Raw genomic sequence first — 21,931 nt, 5'->3', positions numbered from 1 at the left:
TGGTAATTTTTTCTTGGTGCAACTGTGTTACCATCCTTCTCTCAATAGTGCTTATATCCTTTTTCCCCCACACTATGACAGGATTTATCTAATTCCTCCAGCTCCAAGTACTATGTGCTAGTGTACAGGGAGGTTTCGGCAAACCAGTAAAGTGCCTGAAACTACTAGGGATTATTGCTAAAAGCAGCCAAGTCAGCAGGCCTTAAAGTGGCCATGTAGCAAGCTCAGCTTGACCAAGGCAGGATGGGACGGAGTTTTGAGTGCCACAGAAAGGGCAGCTTGACCTCACATCCTTCCTGATAAAAAGTGTGTTGAAGTTGCTGATACATGCATTTTAGAAGAAAGGATGTGCCCTCAGAAATGTGTCTAACAGGGTCTCAAGGCTGCAAACTCGGGAAAAACCACACCTGGTTAATCAATAATCAGAAGAATACCTCTTGCTTGACCATTGAAACGCTAGCTTAACAAGTTTTCTTTAAAGGACATGTCATTGTTTTACTAATGTATAAAATAAGGGGGAAGAGTTGGAGGTAGGGGACTCTTCAGGACTGGACTGTCCCTCTGGATGCATCTAGTGTTCCCCACCAGCAGATGGGCTGCCGCTGTGCCACTCGAGAGCCACACTCAACTTCGGTAATTATCAAGGGTTTGGGGTGTTTTACTAACCTGTTGCGGACATGTGTAAGTGCTTGAAATTAAGTAAAGTTTAGCTTTAAGTGAAAGCACTCTTGTGTTGTCCTGTTTGTGCCAGCCATCTATCGGTGGGACGGCCGTGTCTCCCCTTTTTTATTTCTTGACACCATCTCGCACAGAGTAAAAGTTACCAAGAGCTTTGGGTTGAAAGAACTCTGGATAACACTAGCACCAGGATTAATTTGAAATACAGAGAGCAGATGCAAGTGGACATCAGTTTAGGCTAAATTATGACGGAATCCACATTTGTGCTTAATGTTGTCCCCAGCAAATTATTTTTAGTGAACTCTCACATCCATTATTAACAATGTACTGCTTACTGTAATGTTCATCATTAAACCTATCTTCTTCTTAAAAAGACCAAAACATAAAAAAGAACCAAGGAACTGTTAAAGAGTAACAGTACCAGAGTATCACCTTTGCTACTGTTGATACATCAATACCTTGTTTTAAAGATTATTATGCAAATGCTAAGAAAGGAGAGGAATTGCACAAAGTTACAAATAATGGGATACAATTCCAAAAAGGAAAATGTGAGCATGATCCAGAAAAACTTCCACCCCCAAGACTGAGATCTATTATGGTGTGTAAGTATCCCTTGAGATATTTAAAACTATATTGGACAAAATATTAGAAATGATATTGTAGTATGCAATCCTGCACCAGTAGAACAATGGCCTAGACTACTCTATCTTTATCTTTCATTATTCTATGTAGAGATGGATATGAACCAAAACCCCAGGTATGAACATCCCTCAATTTGCAAATATTTGGATCTGGTTCTGAAGTTTGTACCTCAGGTTCATCTTTAATTCTGAATCTATTGTACACCATTAAACACATTTTTCTTTTCTTAAAGTTTTGTCTTATTCTATAGTTTTTCCAAGTTTTACAATCTACTGGCATGAACCTCCCTAACACAATTGTAGCTCCAGCTCAGTTGGTGGTTCCCAAAACTAGTTTTCTAACGAAAATGTATTTTCCATTCACTGATTCCATGAGCTTCCCTACCAAGAATAGTATATGCTTAGCTACACTTAGGATATAATACATGCAAACCGAAAGGAAAAGATGTAAAGTGCCATATCAAATTCTATCACTGGACAGTCTAGGCAAGAATTTTCTTCTCGTTAAGAGCATTTTGAGGACTTCATCTTTTTTTAAAAAAAACATCTTTGAGGTGTTTGATTTTTTAAATACATAAATGACTGAACTGGTCAAAGTTTAATTATGTCTGAGAGGCTACAGTTGAAACATACAGGGGACTTAATTATGTATTCTGCAACCCTGTCTGTCAGTTGCAATATCTTTTGTTAGCACAAGATTGATTTCCATAGAAGATGGCGTGATGTACTCCACTTGCTCTCACAAGGATGTCTATTCTATGTGCATTTGAATGACTGCTGGAAACTAGGACAAGATTTACATTCCATATTTTTATGCCCAGATAAATTAATTTGCTGACAAGATTTCAAAAGGGGACTATGGATACGAGGCTGAAAACTACAAAAGTTGTAAATATACAATCAAAAGGAAAGTAAGATTATGTGACATTGTGACATAAGGATGCACTTAAGTAAAGATGTAGTAAAGTTATTACAAAGAATTTGCTTTCATTGCTGAGCAATTTCATTGCTGAGAATTACCACTGAGGTACAAGCATGATACTACATTAAAGATTTTGCAGCATTGTGTTAAAAATGTCCCCATTTTCTGAAGCAGGCATAAGTTTTCCTCTAGACTTATATCGATAGAATCAAGGCACACTACTATTTTCCTTTTGGGCCAGATCAATCCAGTGAATACCTAAACGCCCTAAAATATGCCCTATCCTTGTACAGAAACACACTGGAGACTCGAGGTTTAGCTATGGAACTCTGAGTCACAAGAACTTGGTTCAGTTCCTGGCTTGGACTCTAACTCACCGTGTGATGCTGCAGCAAGGCATTTAAAGCCAGATTCTTAAAAGGTATTTAGGGGCCTAAAGATGTGGATAGGTGCCTAGTAGGATTTAAAAAAGCACCACAGTGCCTAACTCCCGTTGATTTCTATCTGAATCTTCAGATGCCTAATTATCTTTAAAAATCTGACCCTTAATCTCTCCAACCTCAATTCCACAGTGCTCTGTAATCCTGTGGTGAAAAGTCCTATATAATAAGTGCAAATTATATTGCTAACCTTTTTGCCTTAATGTGCTCCTAAAATGATATGTCCAGGGCAGCTCAGAGACCAAAATCAGAGCTCCTATCACCCTGCAATATCTTCCCCCCACAAAGAGCCACATTTCTGTGGATGGTCTGCCTTTCGTCCTCCCCTCAGGTTTCTTTCTTTAATTCTCCTTCCTCCTCCATCACCAGCTGTCAATGCTATGAACAGCTAACAGGCATCTGAAGCTCTTCCTCTAGGCCTGCCAGCACTAAGGCAGTTAATGAACATATACAAACCAACCTGCCCCTCTCTTGGTGACCAGATTGTCTGGCTATCTCCTTTCATTGCTTCTGTGTCCCCATGTGCCAGTAACTGGCACCATTCCAAAGTGACACCCCTTCATTTGGGGCACATTAGTCTCCAAAATGTCTGCACATGGGTGGGCCTATTGGCAAATATGGCCCCGTCAACCTGCCCATCACTGGTTCTTTGACCAGTTGAATGATGTCCTATCATCTACAATCAAAATTATGATCAAGAGCAAAGATTTGGTGACCTGCAGGATATTAAAAAAATCCCCACATCTACTAAATTTGAGAAAGAGATTTGGATGCCAGGGTATGTAGATGGAATAACTGAAATAGCAGTTTTCATCATTTCCAATGTACATAAGGCCAGTTCAGAAAATAATAGATCAGGTGTCCCTCAGGGCTGAGCCTGTGGGGCATGACTTACAGGATATGTCTACACTGCAATAAAAGACCTGCAGTATGGCCGTGGCTGGGCTGGACTAGCTGACTCAGGCTCATTGGGCTTGGGGTACAGGGCTAAAAAGTGCTGTGTAGATATTTGGGCTTGGGCCAGAATCCAAGCTCTGAAACCTGGCAAGCAGAAAGCGTCTCTGAGCCCGGGTTTCAGCCCGAACCCAAATGTCTCCCCTGCTATTTTTAGCCCCGCAGCCTAAGCTCAAGTCAAGCAACCTAGGCTGTGATCCTCAGTGCTGCAGCTTTGTTATTGCAGTGTTGATGTACCCACAGAGACGCTGAGAAAAAAGAGGAACCAGGGCTGACAGGAGATTGCCTCACCTACTCCATTGGCCCTCCCTGTCAAAATGAGCCACATGCCATGTGACACCGAGAAAGGCTGCCCGCGCACCTGCAATGGCTCCTGCGTGCGGCATTCCAAACCCATCCAGCAGTGGAATGTAATCCTCTTAAAGGGACATTATCAAATTTAATTCTAGTCAGTTTCACAAGATGAGTTAAAGGTAGTTCCAGCTACTAAACTTGTCCCCGGACTCTCTGTGATAGGGTGGATAAACCCCACCCTAAGGAGACAGGAACAACTCTAGGCCCGGGAAGCCCCGCCTGCTCCATTTGGAGGAGGGGCTTAAACGGGAGGCATTGGAGCACCACTGGGATTCGTTGGTGGACGGGGCAGACGGGCTGTTATTACTCACTGTTACTGAGGGACTACACCAGGAGGATGACCGCCACACAAAGCGGGGATCCCCAGGCTGCAGAGTCCCATGGGTTGGGTTGCCAGGGACAACCACAAGCAGTGATGCACCTCGGGGAGGGGCAGAGTGATAGGACGAGACCAAGGGGAGAGTGCTGGTGGGATCACAGGTAGCAAATGCCATCCTTTGGCGCTCAAGAAGGTTGGAACCTAGTGGAGTGGGAGGACCCGGGTTCCCCTATCCCTAACCACTAGGCAGAGGGGCTGTGGCAGATTCTAACCACTCAGCAGGGCTGCTGCGGCAGATTAACCACTAGGCCGGGGCTTTCCTAACCATAATCTCCCTGCAAGTTGTGATTTTACAACCATATTTTGTTACTTTTCAACAGGGCTTTCTCTCCTCTGGCAAAGCCCTCACAAACAGTAGGGGACACTGACTAGAGGGGAAAGAGTGAAACGGATGACACATAAAGTGCTGTCAAATATATGAAGGGAACAAGCAGAAGAGGAAAACAATATTGTGAGCTTTTCAGTGGGGCTTTCATAATTCATCTCATTTAAATGGGAAAAAACCCTTGCACTCTTTACTACACCCAGCCACGTTTCAGTTGGTGAATGACATAATCACAGTTTTAGCAAGATATACCTTGTTCATCAATAAATGCATCTGGCAGTCTAACCTGTCATTATGTTGCTGAGTACAGTACATTTTTGAAGAGCTCCATTTATCAGCTTTTTTATTCAACAGTAATAACCAGGACCCTGTGTTCCCAGTTATGTCAAAAATAGTTATAATGTGTTGAGTTTTAACTGAAAAGCTTTTATTTAAAACCTCCTTGTAATTTTCTATAAATGTTAGTCATAAACAGCATCGCTGCATCATAGAAATATAACAGTTTGTGATTAATATGAAGAGAGATTTACATTAACTTGCATGGGTTTACACTGGTTTATTGATTCTCGGCAACTGGAAGTTGGCCTACACGTGCTCAATACATAAGGGGACTTTTAAAGTATTGAGCTGCAATAGCTAACATCTGATTAACAATGTCCAGGACCCTCCGTTAGTAGAGGAGTAGTGGTAAAAAAAGAAATGGGTAAACTAATCCAAACTCCATATTCCCCAAATAAGAAGTGGGCAAATTCAATTTACCTATGTTTACCCTCAACTAGGCTCCTGCTTTTTATTGTCATATTGTCATTACTTACTGGCCCCGATGTGGTTTCTGGGCTGCTCAAAATAGTTCTTGCCTACTGCTTTGGAGTTCCATTGAGGAATACATACACTATTCAGTTTGGGGCACTGGAACACCTGTCTCTGCATCTATCTTCCATCTGGAAGAGCCATTCCGTTAATTTAACAACTTTGAATGACACATAGAACTGAAAGGAAAGTACATTTATTTTCACTGATTTATTTTCTCATTTCTAAGTGGGACAGTGTCCTAGGTGTCTCCATGGTAGACCCTTCAGTGGCTCTAATTTAAGTATATGATCCCAAATTAGAGCCGCCTCTGCATGACTCTGCTATAGACACCCATGCCTTGAAGGAAGATGTCGTGTGTGAACCTCATCGAATTTTCGTCTCCGCATATCGCAGGAGTGTGCCATTTGGCAGAGGATTGAGACAAGATGCTTAGAGGACACTGCTGGAGTTGAGAGCTGCCTGCTTAGTAGCTAATTCATTTTGCAGCAACATTGGGACCCTGTTACCTTTCACATATATAAAAAGTCCCTCCCCCACCAAATACACAAATCAAGCAGAGAAAATCTCCAAGTGGCTCCATAAAACACCTTTCAGCTGACACCACGGGAGGCTTTTGACCAATACAGAAAGCCAAGATCTGTTGTTTTACTTCCATAAAATTAACAAATAGCCTCCAGAATGCAAAAGAAATGCTGAAAACATGCAAACTTTAAACCACTGCCTGGTACAAATGCTTGTAAAAGCCCTTTTCTTCGATTAATTCCCTTACATTTATCTGCTCCCTACATTTTGGAGATACAGTGAAAATTGCTTATTTCTAATAAAATGTAGCAACTGTACCTTGAGGAAAAATTACCGTGTTATGAAATATTTCCCCCCTCTACTGCAGTCAATTTAGTTTTAATTTAAAATTCAATAAGTGCATCATATTCAGAATCTTCCAAGATGCTGTAATGACTTTGAACAAAAAATATGCCATAAACAAGGAGGATTAGAAAGCTATTATCCAGGTAATTCCCCTCCCTTCCCCTTGCCCCAATAAATTTTTCTCTCACACAGATGCAGATGCAGAAAATGGATACAACAGTTACTATGAATATAATTTGGAAATAAATGGGATGGGAGGTGGTTTGTTCCTCAAGCATTTTTGGTAATAAAAGTATATTACTTTCCCTATCTATTTGAGGTTTCCTTCAGCCTTTGGTCCTGCCCATTATTGCTTCTTTGGTGAAAGGAAAAATAGGTTGCTTCTCCTGTGAAATGCAACACAACTGAAGAAGAAATACAACATAACATTGACTAATATAGTACTGCATATTCGCTGACCATTTTAGATGCTAGTTTAGAAGTTCCGATATCATGATGGACCTCAGATGGTGTGATAAGCATGCTATGAATACTCAGATATGCAGCAGCCTTCCCAGGCAAAGCAAGTCTGCTATACTGGAGAAAGTAGGAAAGCAGGAATTGCTATACGGGATCAGATCCAAGGTGCAGCTAGACCAATGTCCTATCTCTAACAGAGGCCAGTACCAGATACTTCAGAGGAAGGTATAAAATCCTTGCAGCTAGATGTGGGATGATCTGAAACATAGAAACATAGAAATATAGAGTTGGAAGGGACCTCAAGAGGCCGTCTAGTCCATCCCTCTGCACTGAGGCAGGAACTTCAAAAAGATCTCTCAAAACTAAGTGATTGGGCAACAAAATGGCAAATGAAATTTAATGTGGATAAATGTAAAGTAATGCCCATTGGAAAAAATAACCCCAACTATACATACAATATGATGGGGGCTAATTTAGCTACAACTAATCAGGAGAAAGATCTTGGAGTCATCGTGGATAGTTCTCTGAAGACGTCCACGCAGTGTGCAGCAGCAGTCAAAAAAGCAAATGGGATGTTAGGAATCATTAAAAAAGGGATAGAGAATAAGACGGAGAATATCTTATTGCCCTTAGATAAATCCATGATACGCTCGCATCTTGAATACTGCGTACAGATGTGGTTCCCTCATCTCAAAAAAGATATACTGGCATTAGAAAAGAGTCAGAAAAGGGCAACTAAAATGATTAGGGGTTTGGAACGGGTCCCATATGAGGAGAGATTAAAGAGGCTAGGACTTTTCAGCTTGGAAAAGAGGAGACTAAGGGGGGATATGATAGAGGTATATAAAATCATGCATGATGTGGAGAAAGTGAATAAGGAAAAGTTATTTACTTGTTCCCATAATATAAGAACTAGGGGCCACCAAATGAAATTAATGGGTAGCAGGTTTAAAACAAATAAAAGGAAGTTCTTCTTTACTCAGCTCACAGTCAACCTGTGGAGCTCCTTGCCTAAGGAGGTTGTGAAGGCTAGGACTATAACAGGATTTAAAAGAGAACTGGATAAATATATGGAGGTTAAGTCCATTAATGGCTATTAGCCAGGATGGGTAAGGAATGGTGTCCCTAGCCTCTGTTTGTCAGAGGGTGGAGATGGATGGCAGGAGAGAGATCACTTGATCATTACCTGTTAGGTTCACTCCCTCTGTGGCACCTGGCATTGGCCACTGTCGGTAGACAGGATACTGGGCTGGATGGACCTTTGGTCTGACCCAGTATGGCCTTTCTTACATTCTATGTTCTTAACAAGCATACCTACTCTACCCTGTTCTTAAAAACCTCCAGTGATGGGACTCAGACTGGTCTCTAATAGCTAGAGGATGGTTTAAACCTTGAAGAACAAGGCTTAATACACCATCTTCCATGCTCCTCCATTCCATGGAGGAAAGATAGTCAAGTGGATGGTGCCCATGGCTAGGAGCCAGGCACTCAATTTAGTCTTTGACTTTGATAACTGAATTGTTGTGTGGCCATGAGTTTCCTCATCAGCAAAATGGAGGCAATTCTCGCTATCTATGCCAGATTAATTTGCTAACGTTTGGATAGCACTTTGTAAATATTACTGCTGGGCATTGTTACTCAGGGGTATCTAGCTATGTAACTTATGCCACTATTTTCTGCATACTGCATCTTCACATTTCTAAGCATTTGTTCTTTCTTCTTACTCCAAAATAAAAATAATTATAACTGAAAGTATGTCCTTGTTCATGGTACATTGGAAAAAAGTCAGCTATTTTAAAATCACTAAGCAATATGTGAAAGGTCTAGCTGATGGGACTCTGTTAACCAATGATGGTTTTTCTTTAAAATAGCTGAGGTTCCTGTTGGTTAAGCAGGAAATCAGAGATCTGCTCATTGATGTGCCAAGAGTATAAACCACCCTGTTTCAGAGAAAGGTCTCCATATTTAGGAAATAACTGACTTGGAGTAACTGTGCCTGATTCTCCACCACTTGCACCTTTTGCCATCACACACCTGTGCGAAGCGCTTACAAAATATTACTACCAGTATAAGAGAGCAGAGCATTCAGATACGATAGTGCTGCGTTTCCACTTTGCATTCACTTTGCACAGGTGTAAACACAAGGCGCAAGGCAGTGGAGGATCAGACCCATGCTCTCCACATGCAGAGACAATTAGGTGCTTACGTTTGGACTATGCACAGAACTAGCCCCAATTGTGGGGGCATTGCTAACTCAGTTGTAGAGTGGCTAAAATCGATCTAGCTGAATTAGTTAACAAATCAAACAAAGCCAGATCAATTTTAGACAATCATGAAGTGATTTAAGAGGGGCCACACAAGGGGGCTGCACTAATTTAACTAATTTAATTTCACAACTGATTTCGTTACACTGGTACAATTTGTGCATAAATCAGCCCTCAGATACAACAGCCAATGGAGTGGTGTAAAAACCAACAATGCCCTGTTTCTCCTCTTAATTATTGTTTTGTACACCAGCACAACTCGCTTGACTTTCATGAAATGATGCCTGGTTTACTCAAGTGCAAGTAAGTAGAGAATCAGGACCTGGTTTTTTAGAGGTGCTGAGCATCTACAATTGCCACTGACATAAACTGGAGTGGTTGGCACGAGCATTTCTGAGACCAGGCCCCTAGAGAGCATAGAATGCTGCCGTAAGATCTGAATACCCAAACACCCTCAGACAAAGGTAATGTTCTGTAACCATTCTTTGTAATTCCTTGAGTGGCTTTACTATCAATTTTGTTTCTGACTGTCACTGTTCAGTCTTGAGTCTAATTCATTGTTTGATTTGGGCTCTAGACATGAGTTTTCAACATCTTTCTGTAAAAAATAGAAGAGATCCCTAAAGTCCAGGCATTCTTAGGTTCGATATTGGGTATCTGACATGGACGCATTTCCCACAAGCTTATTATAGATTTCAGCTGCATACCCTACAATAGATGAAAATATCTGCAGATTCCAGCAGATATCCATATTGTTGGGTTGAACAATTTGGAAAGATGTATCAGAATTTTGAGCTCACAAAGGATTTGTTAAGATGGAATCAGAAAATGTCTGCCAAGTGTTTTGTGTACCTAAACCACATACAACAATGCACTATCTCCCAGAATCGGGAGTTTTGACAGACTTAGTTGAATTTGAATTCCCTGGCTTTTGATTAGATATACAAGTCTAATTTGCAGCTGAGTGACAGAAGTCCCTATGAACAGACAGCCGTAGTGTTTGACATCTATATAGCTATCCTGGAGAGCATTCAGAGGGTTAAAAATATGCAGTATGTAATTGATATTTGCACATCCTCATTGCAATCCAGATTTCAGAGATAGGACCGATGCCTGATGAAACAGAGCCTAGCCATTTTTAGTGAATCCTCCTGTCTTTTCAGAACTTGCCATGGGAATTATTAATATATGTGTTTTGAAAGACACCAAATTATGAATACTTTCCTCCTTCAAGGAATTCATTGCACTTAGTGTGGTATGAAGTCAAGGGTGCATGTTGCTCAAGTCCAGTTCTGTGTTGCTTGAAGCCCCAGTCAGATTAATCAGTGACTATAACAAATGAAGAGGGTTGACCAGTGAATTATTGCTTTTGAATGAAAGGGTACTTTAAAGAAACCTCTGCCTCTCTGATTGCACTGCCGTACAAGAGGCTACAGGATTTGGCAGACCAATAGGCCAGCTAGTTCTGTATCCTGATCTCTGCAGTAGCCTAGGCCAGATGCTTAAGAGAAAGGCAAACCTCTCCCCTTCAACCACAGCCATTAAAAATCTGGTCAGTGGCACGATGCACCGCAGAGGAACCTGGAAGTGGGAAATTCCTTTTGACTCTTGTGGCAATCAGCTGATGCTCTGAAGCAGGAATTCTGATCACACAACCCACAGATACTATTATGGGTTAGAAGTAGGCCCCAGCCACAAGGTTCAGATATAGATTTATATGTGCACAAAACTCTGAGCATGAGTTTTGGTTTGGCCCGTCCCTGTTACACGTAATCAAATCGTCCAGTTCCTTTAATAAATCCACAGGTAAGTCCAGGCTGGAGAGCCTTTTCTTCCTGATTCCCCAATCTCCAAAATAGATTCTAGCTCACATTCCCAGCGAGGCTCCTTGTGTAACATTAGTGTTTGTATTGTGTTGTTAGAATCAAGGTAGGACAAAGAAATTATAGAGGAAGAAGCCTGATTTTGTGGGGGATTAAAATATTTCACATGCATTAAGTTTTCTACAAATTAGGTCTGATCCAGATAACTCCCTACTTGAGAAGACTCCACAGTAGAGGGCAGAGGAGGAGAACACCATGAGGTTGCTAGGGCAGAGCGTCAACAAATTTTTCCCTGGGGGCAGAAGGGCTTTGTGCTGTGAAAGAAGCAGCAAATCTAGCCCCCAAACCACACAGTTCATGGATCTGCTAGATGCCTATGGCTGAGTACAAAGGGGTCCTTTCCCCCTATATTACCTCCAGGGGCCCTTGCTGCTTTTCCCAGCTCGCTGGCAGTGCAGTCCAAATGGAGCCAGGCTCCCAGGGGTTTTGCAACCTGATGTTGCCTGACACACCCCATTTAAAGGGGTGTGTGTGTGTGTGTGTGTGTGTGTGTGTGTGTGTGTGTGGAGAGTGTTCACGCAGGGGAGGTTCCATGTTGTTTTAGGAGCAGAGATTATGCATTCCCCTCCCCACTTTCACCTCCAGGAGCATCCCTTCCCCACTTGCAAATCCCCAACCTTGCAGGGCAAGGAGTGACTTGCCCCCAGAGGGTACCCTCTGCCACAGTGGGGTGACTGGGCTAGTCAGGATTCAAATTCAGAATTTCCTCTATCAATAACGTGAAGCAGGCATAACTGGTATTGAATAAATGGAGGAGCTGGATTTGGATGCAAAGCTAATCAACAGCCTATCGTGTAACAAGGTGCAACTGTTGCACATGTTCTCCAGTATAAGTGGAAACCACCAAAGATGAGGATTTGCTAACAACTGTCACACAGTGATATCTAACATAGAACCTTATTTTCCTATGTTGGGAAGAGGAAATAACTGGAGTCTCCCAGAATCTGTGGCTAGCTGCGAGTAAACATTGACCATAGATTGGTGACCACAGCATGTTCAGTGACCTTCTGCAGCTCTGCCAATGCTCCACTATCTAGGGGAGTTCCTCAGTCCTTCTCTGGCAAAGGCAAGAAAGAAAAGAACTGCAGGATTCGGTTTTGCCTCCATGTCTAGTGGATGCTTCTCGTGAGAAGGGAGATGTGAAAGCGGTCTCTTAAAACCTGAGCACACCAGGCTGAATCTACAGGCAGTTAATAGTATGAGATAAAAGGAAGCTGTACAGTTAGATTAATCAAACCCCCCTTCTGGCTTGACAAGGCCTAATTATCCTTTGATCCACATTAACGACTTTAGAAAGCACACTCCACCTGGTGGGAGTACTCAACAGGGAGCGGTTTAAACTAAAATGAAAACCCCTCTCCCCACCTCACAGAAACCTAGTTTACTTACATCCTTCGAATCAATTGTTTTAGCCAGAACTGCGGGTCTCCCACAGGTACAGTGGGCCGTATCAGAGGATAGAATGTGCATTTTTATCAGCATCAAAAAGCTATCATTTAACAAATGTCAAACTCCTTCTCAGGGTGACTTTAAAAGCACATCACTATCACATCACATGAAAGAGCACATCACTTTTTAGTATAACAACCTGGCTTGACTTCACATGAACACAGAAACACGGCTTTCCCCAGCTTTGTTAGCATACTGCTCGTTCCCTGACTTAAAATGACTCAAGACATGAATTTACCAGCCATATCTGGGAACACCCATGCTGACAACAATCACACAATATTTTTTAACAAAGGTACCTGGCTAAAATAACGCATTACCAGCGGTACCGGAGCATGGCATACAATTATAAAAAGAAATTAGATTTTGAAAAATATGAAGCGTGGGTTTGTGGAACTGGTAATGTAGACACTATTTTGCCATTTTCAGTGGTGCTTTTTGGTCACACAATGTGTGCGTGAGGAGAGGAAGGGGGATAACCCGTGCAAACAGGACAGCGCAATACAATCAAGTAATTTCCAGCAGTTCTTCTCTCATTGATCATTTGGTGGGATATCAGATTTGCCACCATTTAAGGAGGTTATGTTACTTTCTCTAACAAGGACTTTTAAGCCCAGGGTTCCATTCCTTACAATTATTTTAACTTCATATATACACTAATAGGATAACATGAAAAAATGGGAGTAAATTTTCAGATGGTGCTGCTGCTTTTTTTGTGAGGGTGCAAGCTACAGATGCATTTTGCCCACTCATGTGACTTGCATGTCCCATTCTGAGCATTTGCACCCGCAAAAAGGTAACAAAGACTGCATGCCCTGCATCTTTCATTAAGACAATTTAAATAAAACAAAAAACCCCCCTCTTCTCTAAGTTCATTCCTCTTCTCTAAGTTTGTTCCAGAGCTAAGGACACAATTGCCACAGCTGCTGTGGAGTTTGTTTCTGGCTTTCACTCTGTTACATTTGCCATTAATTTAGACACTTTAATTCAAGTAGATAAAGGTATTTTGAGAATAAAAAAAATAAGCTCATTAAAGAATTTTTTAGAGAAATTTGTTTTATACTGAGTTTATAAAGTCCATGGGGATCTTAGCTAAGCCTTCTCCAGAATGCTGGGAATACAATCTAAGAAAGAATATATCTTTCACTTAAAGAAAGGACTTTTGTTTAAATCCCAACACCACTAATGTAACTTGTGCAGTTATAGATGATTCCAAGTAGACATCTCTCCAAATTTTGAAGAGGCAACACAATTTACTTTTGTGAATTACAGAATAAATGCTTTCTATATGTGAGAACAGCAGCAGAACAGATAGCTAACTTTAAACATGAAAAGAAAACTGTTTAATGGTCATTTGTGTAAGAAATGGCAACAAATCCACATGCTATTTATTGAGAAGGGACATGTTAACAGTCTTCAAATATGCAAGGGCTGTTATAAAGAAGACAATGATCAATTCTTCTCCATGTCCACTGGAGGTAGGACAAGAAGTAATCAGCTTAACAGCCATGAGGGAGATGTAGGTTAGACACGAAGAAAAAAAACTTTCCAACTATAAGGATAGTTAAACCCTGGAATAGGCTTCCAAGGAAGGTTGTGAAATCCGTGGCACTGGAAATTTTGAAGAACAGGTTTGACAAACACCGGTCAGTGATGGTCTATGCGGCGTAATGGTAGCTGTGTCCATCCCAGGATATTAGAGAAAGTGGGCAAGGTAATATCTTTTACTGGACCAACTTCTGTTGGAGAGAGAGACGTGTCTGAACCTGAATAGGAGATCTGTGTGGTTCGAAAGCTTGTCTCGATCACCAACAGTGATGGTCAAGGTATATTTGGTTCTGTCTCAGTGTGGGCAGATGTCCTACATGCTCTCTTGAAATTCCTTCCAGGCATATATTTCTATGATTCTTTGATTGCTCTTCAGATGATGGTGAGTTCTCCAAAATTTCTGCTTTAGGTGCTTTGGGGTATTTGCTCCCACAGTAGAGGAGCAGCTCACACTTATGGGATCCACTGAATGAAGAACAGGCATCTTTACTTTTAATTCCTATCATTTCTGAATTTTAATTACAAAAATAATATTACATATCTACCAAACTAACAGAGTGACTCCTGAAACTCTCTAGACAAGTAGATAGCCAAAAATCCTAACTCAGCTCCTGGGTGATAGACTTCTCCATGCATCAGTTTGCATTGTGATATCTGAAGTCACAGTTCTTCTGAAACAGGAGGCATTGATTAAACAAAACCCAGCCACAACTGCAGACAAAGAAGCAGCCTTCAACATTGCTTGAGTTCTAGCTTTATCTTCCTTATTCACTATGGCCCACACCCTGGCTGAAATTCTATATGGCACACGGAGACATCTAATGACTGAATAATATACTGCAACTAAATGTACTATTGTACTCTGAATCTTGTCCCTCTCTCCTGCCCTGGGATTGGACTACCTGAATTGCAGTGAGCATGCCTTTCTTCCAGACACATTCCTGGTCTTTCCCTCCAGAGTCAGGGAACAGCGGAACTATCAGCAGAGAAGTAGCAGCTACAGAGAGAGATGGCAGAAATTCAGCTACTTAGTGGATGAGGGAGTTTTCTCCTCTTGATGACCCCTTCAATGTAGCCGCAGGACTGATGCAGTTTCGTTCTTGGTGTCCCAAGTCTACCTTATGTATAGTGGGGTTGCATTTTGTGAGATGGGTGCATGCATGTGTAAGCTGTCGTGGCCTGGCTTTGTAAATTTGCATTTAAATGAGTGAGGATCAGCCTGTGCGGTATCTTAGTCTGGCCAGAAATAAGCTTTTCTGCTTGATTTCACCAGGAGAGCAGGGCTTCCGAGAAACATTTCTGCAGACTATCCCCCGAGGGTGCTAGAAACTGCAGGGAGAAACAGCTACATCAACATGTTTGCCAGCAGAGTTCATGGAACAACGGGAACATATATGTATGAACTTGGTGGATAAAACTTATTTCCTCTTTGATTCAGATGTATTTGTGCCACATTCCTGTCCACTTGATGGCTAATCCTTATCTTTAGTAGGAGCCAGCCCACAGCTTTGTATCTGAAACAAACATAACCCTCCCCTAGGCGTCTCCTGAGTTTCCAGCCCACCTACTGAGCCACTGGGGTCTGGCTCTTAGCATGAGTGCACTAGCCAGCAATTGTCCACAACTAATACTATAACTAACAGCTCCAGATTATTTTAACAATGGGTGATTAGACAGAAGGAGAGAAAAATCATAGCATGAAAGACAGGTGAATACAACCACATCTGGACAAAGAGTGTGGCATGCACTAACTGAAATCATATCCAAGTAGACTCTGGGAACCTCTCTCTCTTACTGTCTCCTGGTCTCATTCCTTGTTGAAACCCACTGCTCTATAGATTATAGTCCCATTCATCTTTTGAAGTTATCATTCCTATCATCTGGGGAGCATCTCATCTCCCCATGTACTGCGGGACCAAACACGGTATTAGTCCTCAATGGAGCTTTGCTCATATACACCAGCTGATGAGTTGGCCCTGTTATGTTTGCTTTGTATGAACATTTTCTTCTCATATGGAAACAAACTCAGTGATGCTTTTTCCAGGTCCAGGCATATCTAATCAACAGGCAACTCCCTCTGTAAGAGCAGCCATTTTAGATATATCTCTTCCAACACAGATCTCTCAAAAAAGAAGTGTTGGTTCTTTACCCCTCAAGATCTTCAATATAGTCATTAATTATCCTTCCAGCTCACATAACAAAAATAAAACAATCACCTTATGCTGACACTGAGCAAGTCCTAATTAACATAATAATTGAGCAGGCCTTCCCAACTGATCCCAAAACCTCAGCAGTAAAATGTTATTTAGATAAAAGATATAAGATAAAAAATAATTATATGAAAATATTGGGTAGAATTAAAAAGCAGGTAAGTAGATCACAATTTCTATAGGGCAAGTTTTGCCTCTATGAAACAGACCCTTGCACTGACAGAATTAAAATTCTCCATCTGACACTCTGTTGCAATCTTGCAGATCATAAGATTACGAAGAAAAATACCCATGCAAGGCTCAGAGCAAAAACATTTTCAAGATAATAGATGAATGTAAGAAAGAGAGATGATCAAATAAAGGAAAGCAACATATTCAGAATAACAATGAAGTTTTTAAATAGATTATTACAACTTTTTTAATATCTTTCTAAATAAAGTCCGCTTTTATTATCTGACACACAAATATACAAGTTGTTTTGCAGGCCCAGTAATGCTAGCAAAGGCTCTTTGTATTCATGAGCAACTTCAAGATGGATAGTTCAATTCTTAATGGAATTAGTCCACTGGGGCTAGTATTCTGTTTATCTAGTGAGAGGTTCAATATAATCAAATTTTTGCACATTTGCTCTCTTCACAAAGCAGGACTCAATAATAATTTAAATCCCCGGTTAAGCTAAAATGAAAATATTGACAGATGCCATAAAAGTCATCATTCTAAAGTTGTCTTTCATGTGCACTGAGCAGATGAAGGGAGAGCTTTGTTAATTGGAAGTACTCATTTTTGCTGCTTATTAAACAAATGCATCAAAGTCTCTATCTTTCGGTATCACTTGTTCTCTGAATGCATTTTTTTTCTCCTTGACTCGTTTTTTAACACTGGCTTGGGCTGGTTTTACTGACACTCCCCCTATCTCAAATACAGTCCTTAAGTACTGCTGCAGCACGTTCACCAGTCAGGCAGACTGTGGCATACTAGCTCTGTAAGTCAGCCTTCCCACAAATGGCATCCAGCCTGCAGTCCTCCAAGCTCAGTGTTCTAGCAGCAAGTTCTGTTTAAATAAAGGAGGAGGATGGGATCTGCTCACACACCTGGCGTCAGTTCCCACCATTGTACAGAGGCAGGGTAGGTAGTGAAACATGTGCCTTCTCAACAGAGCTGCAAATGCGCCTTCATGTGCAAAAGAGACAAAGGAAGCAGTAACGGGCACCTGCAGCAGCCGTAGATCAAAAACAAATAGCAGAGCTGAGTGCCGCTGAGCTCTGGGTGGCCTGGGCCTGTTTTTATCATGGCACATCCAGGCAAACCTCATCTTGCCTCTGTAGGGCATTTAGAAAATAAAGAATCTGCAGGGTCGTGTTTACTTTATCGGCCGCTGAAATGATGGCTGTGGCTTCAGACGTATCATAAGCACAATAAAGGCTTTGCTCCTGCTCCCATTGAGATCAATGGTGCAGGTTCAAGCCCTAACTGCCTTGGGTAACACAGTACTGCTACAGTGCCCTCAAAATCAGGCAATACTTAGATGTATAGAATAACAACAGGGGCCTGTCGGTCTAGGTGCGTGCGATACATGGTTTAAAATATAACCAATGAAAACAGAAGAAACAGCAGCCCCATAACATATGAATCTAAAGAGCCAAACAGGACAAAAATAAATCAAATCCCTCACTTTCCTTAATCATGCCCCAAACAATATTTGCTTCCTCAGCAGCCTGTTTAAAAAGATGAAACTTGCAAAGCACACTGAAGGTCAAGCAGATATATAATATAGTAATATGTTCCCAGACATAATGGATGTTAAAATGGAGCTACAGTTGAGTAATTTAGGGTAAATTATTTTACAGGGATGTTGTAATTGTCTCAAACTCAGGAGTTATAAATTCAGGATATTCACAGTCAAGGTTACATTTAAAAGAAATCCAAACATATTGAAGTGTGGAAATGCCCAGTGAAGGCACCCACATAACCTTAACTCGGCTCTGATCTTTTCAACGTGCCCATATATTAATAACTCACTGAAATGTCAATGTCATTCTTAGACTACATTTGAATTTATTTTAGGGATTATGAGTCATTTTATCGCACTATTCTTCTTAACTTCATATTTCTCCTTCAGCTGAAACCTTACCTGGATAGTGCTACCATGCAAAACAATACATATGATTTTTAGTGTCTGTAAAACCAGATTAGATTGAACTGATTTTTAAAGACACCATGGTGTTAAAGGGGTGGCAGCCTCCCATAGAGGGGGTGAGAGATTAGCTCCACCCCACAAGAGGGAACTACTTCCCCATGGACAGGGTGGTGGTGGGGGGGGAGGGGTTAGCTCTGCTCCCAATGGGGCCCTGTCTCTACATGAAGGGTTGGGGGGGGCTTAGCCCCACTCCCCAAAAGGCCCAAAGCCTCCCCAGGGGAGGGGCTTAGCCTCATGCCTGCCTAAGGCAGATATCCAGCATGAAAAATGTCAGCCCAGTTAAAAACGTGGCAAAATTCTAAGCACCTGAATACAGGATCTTATAATGGAAAGAGTCAGGCAACTATAAATGCGGCTCTCATCTAGCAGTCTGTGTTTTAAACCTACTCTCAGTTATCAGAGTTACCCTGGGACACCACTTGGTGAGAGGGCAAAATGCCATCTGACAGCTGGACACATGGCTAAACATGCCAGAGAACTAGCCTGTGGATCGCTTTCAAGGATGTGGAGGCCAGGTTCCCATCTAGAAATGTCATAATGGCCATCTGGAGAGGGCCCAGGAAAGTGGTCTCTGATTCTGAAGCTGCCCCCAAGCCACTGAGATGGCTGGTAATGGCCTTGTCTAATTGCTACATGCTTGAGGCCAGCTATTATGCGCCACTCACATGTATATCTGTAGTCCTCCGATTTATGACAGATGTTTCGGAAAGGCGATTTGCAGAATCCCTTCAAAGAAGAAGTTTATCCTTTACCTCAAACTCTGAAACAAATACTTTTATCTGCAGTGTCCTTCTGAGCTGGTGACAAGCTGTATGCACGGTTTGGCTTGCTTCTTGTTAGTTCTTTCCTGACTTCTGTTCAAGCGTCCTTGCAGCATGAGCCGTCCTGTAAGGAAGTAATGTCAATTTAATGGTACAGTTTTTGGTCCACGCTGAGTATTGGTGGCTCCGTGCCACTATTTGCCTATTGAATTTTGCAAATGTATTTCATAACCAGGAATGCTTTTTAAATTGAATTTTGCTACTAAAATTGTATTAGAAGTGTATCACGCTATTATTCTGCAAAGGAGCCAACTCTAGTAAATGACTGAGGCCACAAGCCAAACAGCTTTTGAATCCTATAAAAGACTAATAACCATGTGTTGCTGTTTCTCCCCTCCCTCCCAGTTTCTAGTGAACTTTGTCTATAAAAGCACGTCTGCATGAATAGAAATGGGTGGCCCCAATTGGACTGTAGGCAGCCTGCTGGTCTGGACTGACTGGAGATGAAGGCAGACATGAGCAGCAGGTACCCAAGGCTTCATGTGAGCTTGTGGTTTGAAAGAGACATTGTAAATAGCTTTCTGTAGCCAGGTTTCACATCCTTTTAGACACGCAGGTCCCCTGTCCTGTGCTGTGTGAAAAAAAGAGATGATTATTTCTGTTTGGGCATTACTAGTAAATCAGACAGGCCTACCCAGGGCACTTGTAGACCTTTCCATAACTAAAGTCAGAGTGTGGGGATAAAGAAGTGGTGTGAGGAGGATCCCTCTGTGAAAATCTTTAAAGGAGGTAAGGGAAGGGGTAACCCAAGCTAGAATACTGTGTGCTCCTTGTGCTAGGCCCTCAACTTTCCAATTTCTGTATGGACTGGGAGCCAGAAGACACTCTTGATCAAAAATTTCAAGCTTCTGGTCTGAAATGGGTCTCCCAAGGATTAGAGAACTTCTGGGGCAGGAGGGGAGCCTGGTATGCAATGGTTGCTTCAGCTGAAAATCTATGGGCTTAGGCATTTTCTGTGTGCGCATGAGAACGAGGGCGGATGGTGTTTTCTTTTGAAGACATGAATTTCACCACAGAGTTTTTCAATTAGCTCCAAACTGTCTAGATTCTCAAACCTTTGCAGGCATATTTATGGCATGTGTGGTTGTCTACCACCCTAGTAACCAAGTCAGCCAATGAGGAGTGATTTCATTCCTTTACCAAACCAATTATACAAAAGTCAGGAAGACTCACATTTGAATGACTTTGAGCAAGATCCAAGCACATTGTCCTTCCCCTCAGCATGCTTGGAGAGGGCATGGCTCTTGCGCAGTGACATCCCCTTGCTTGCTCACAGATATGGAGTTGGGAAGCACAGCAGACAGACAGCAATGGCATGCCTATAATACCTGTTCTCTCAGAGAAGCCCAGAGTATGTTGGCAATTTTTTCTGTGGCATAGTTACTACATGGCAATCCTTGTTTTGGTGGAACTGAGAGATTTTTCACGATCGGGAGATATATACTCAAACAAACACATCTGAACTTTGTCCGGTAAGAATATGAATAAGCAGCAAGCTTATGGGATGGGAAAAGAGCTGGCGATTGGACGAAGGGGAGAGACAGAGGATGACTGAAGAGTTGTCTCTTGTTACACCTCTACAGCCCTGAAGAATTAGCAATCAGTAAATAAAAATGCCCCTTGCTGATTTACCCTGAAAAACAAACCCTTGCTTCAATTAAATCAGACAAAACAGGAATGCACTTCAGAGTTCATTACAGAAATCACCCCCTCCTGTGCGTAGACAATCAGCTGCTCAGTGCATTTTCAAATAAGCAATTTTTTTGCCGTTCTATAATTTTTGGCATAAAAATAGATTGTGCAAACATATGTGGTGTGTGTGACACCCAGAAAATGACAACATAATGCTTTTTAATATGGTGTTTCATTGGGGAATGTGTTGTCACTCTATATCATAGAATATCAGGGTTAGAAGGGACCTCAGAAGGTCATTTGTCCAACCCCCTGCGCAAAGCAGGACCAATACCCATTTTTTGCCCCAGATCCCTAAACAGCCCCCCTCAAGGATTGAACTTACAGCCCTGGGTTTAGCAGGCCAATGCTCAAACCACTGAGCTATCCCACCCCATAATGTCCCCTGGGAAGATTTCTGGAAAAGCTCTCAGTACTTCCTCTCTACTCGGTGAAGCTCATTTTATTAAGCTGAGTTGTTTTCCTAACCTGCCTCCAGACTTTTAATTACTCTTGCTTCAAAAACAAATGCTGGAGGAATTAAAAATAAACCAACAAACAAACACACATTCCTGATTTGCAACTGGAGGAAAAAAATAGTCCATAGAATACTATGCTAACCAATCACTAGACTTTAAACTAGAATAAGTACAGTGAAAAAGCTCTTCTACAAACTTGGAGAGTCTGAAGAAAGTTTGCTGCTCTGTGATTTTATGGAAACCAATCATGCTTTGTAGTTTTTCATTATTATAATGGAAACCAAGAAGGAAAGCTGGAAAAAGACACACAACAGGGTATACCTTGCAGAATACGTGAGATCAAGAAGTCCTTCCCATAGGGGGAGAAGCTTTAACAGATGATATTTTGATAAAGAGCAAATGATTGAAGAACTAGAAGGGATTTTGGTAAGGCTGGTGCAAATATCAAAGCATCATCAACTTTATATTTTTGAGCAGTGGAGGCTATTTAACAGCTTTTGGGGACACTGGAGGCATTAGGCTGTTTGTTTTTAATGCTCAGTACATTTTTTTTACAGAAATGCAATCATAAATATTG

General features: G+C 41.6%; 1 long non-coding RNA gene across 1 annotated transcript; it reads left to right on the top strand.

Moving 5' to 3' along the window:
- The first annotated feature begins 66 nt into the window (after positions 1 to 66).
- Positions 67 to 21,714, top strand: LOC122456759. Its single transcript, XR_006275798.1, has 3 exons — positions 67 to 633; positions 5,962 to 5,972; positions 21,702 to 21,714. It is a non-coding gene; the product is annotated as an uncharacterized LOC122456759 (long non-coding RNA).
- Positions 21,715 to 21,931: the final 217 nt, after the last annotated feature.

The sequence above is a fragment of the Dermochelys coriacea genome, chromosome 15, assembly GCF_009764565.3.
Source record: "Dermochelys coriacea isolate rDerCor1 chromosome 15, rDerCor1.pri.v4, whole genome shotgun sequence".
Classification (NCBI taxonomy): Eukaryota; Metazoa; Chordata; order Testudines; family Dermochelyidae; genus Dermochelys; species Dermochelys coriacea.
The sequence above is the reverse complement of the archived record's forward strand: the minus strand, read 5'-3'. Positions and strand labels throughout refer to the sequence as shown.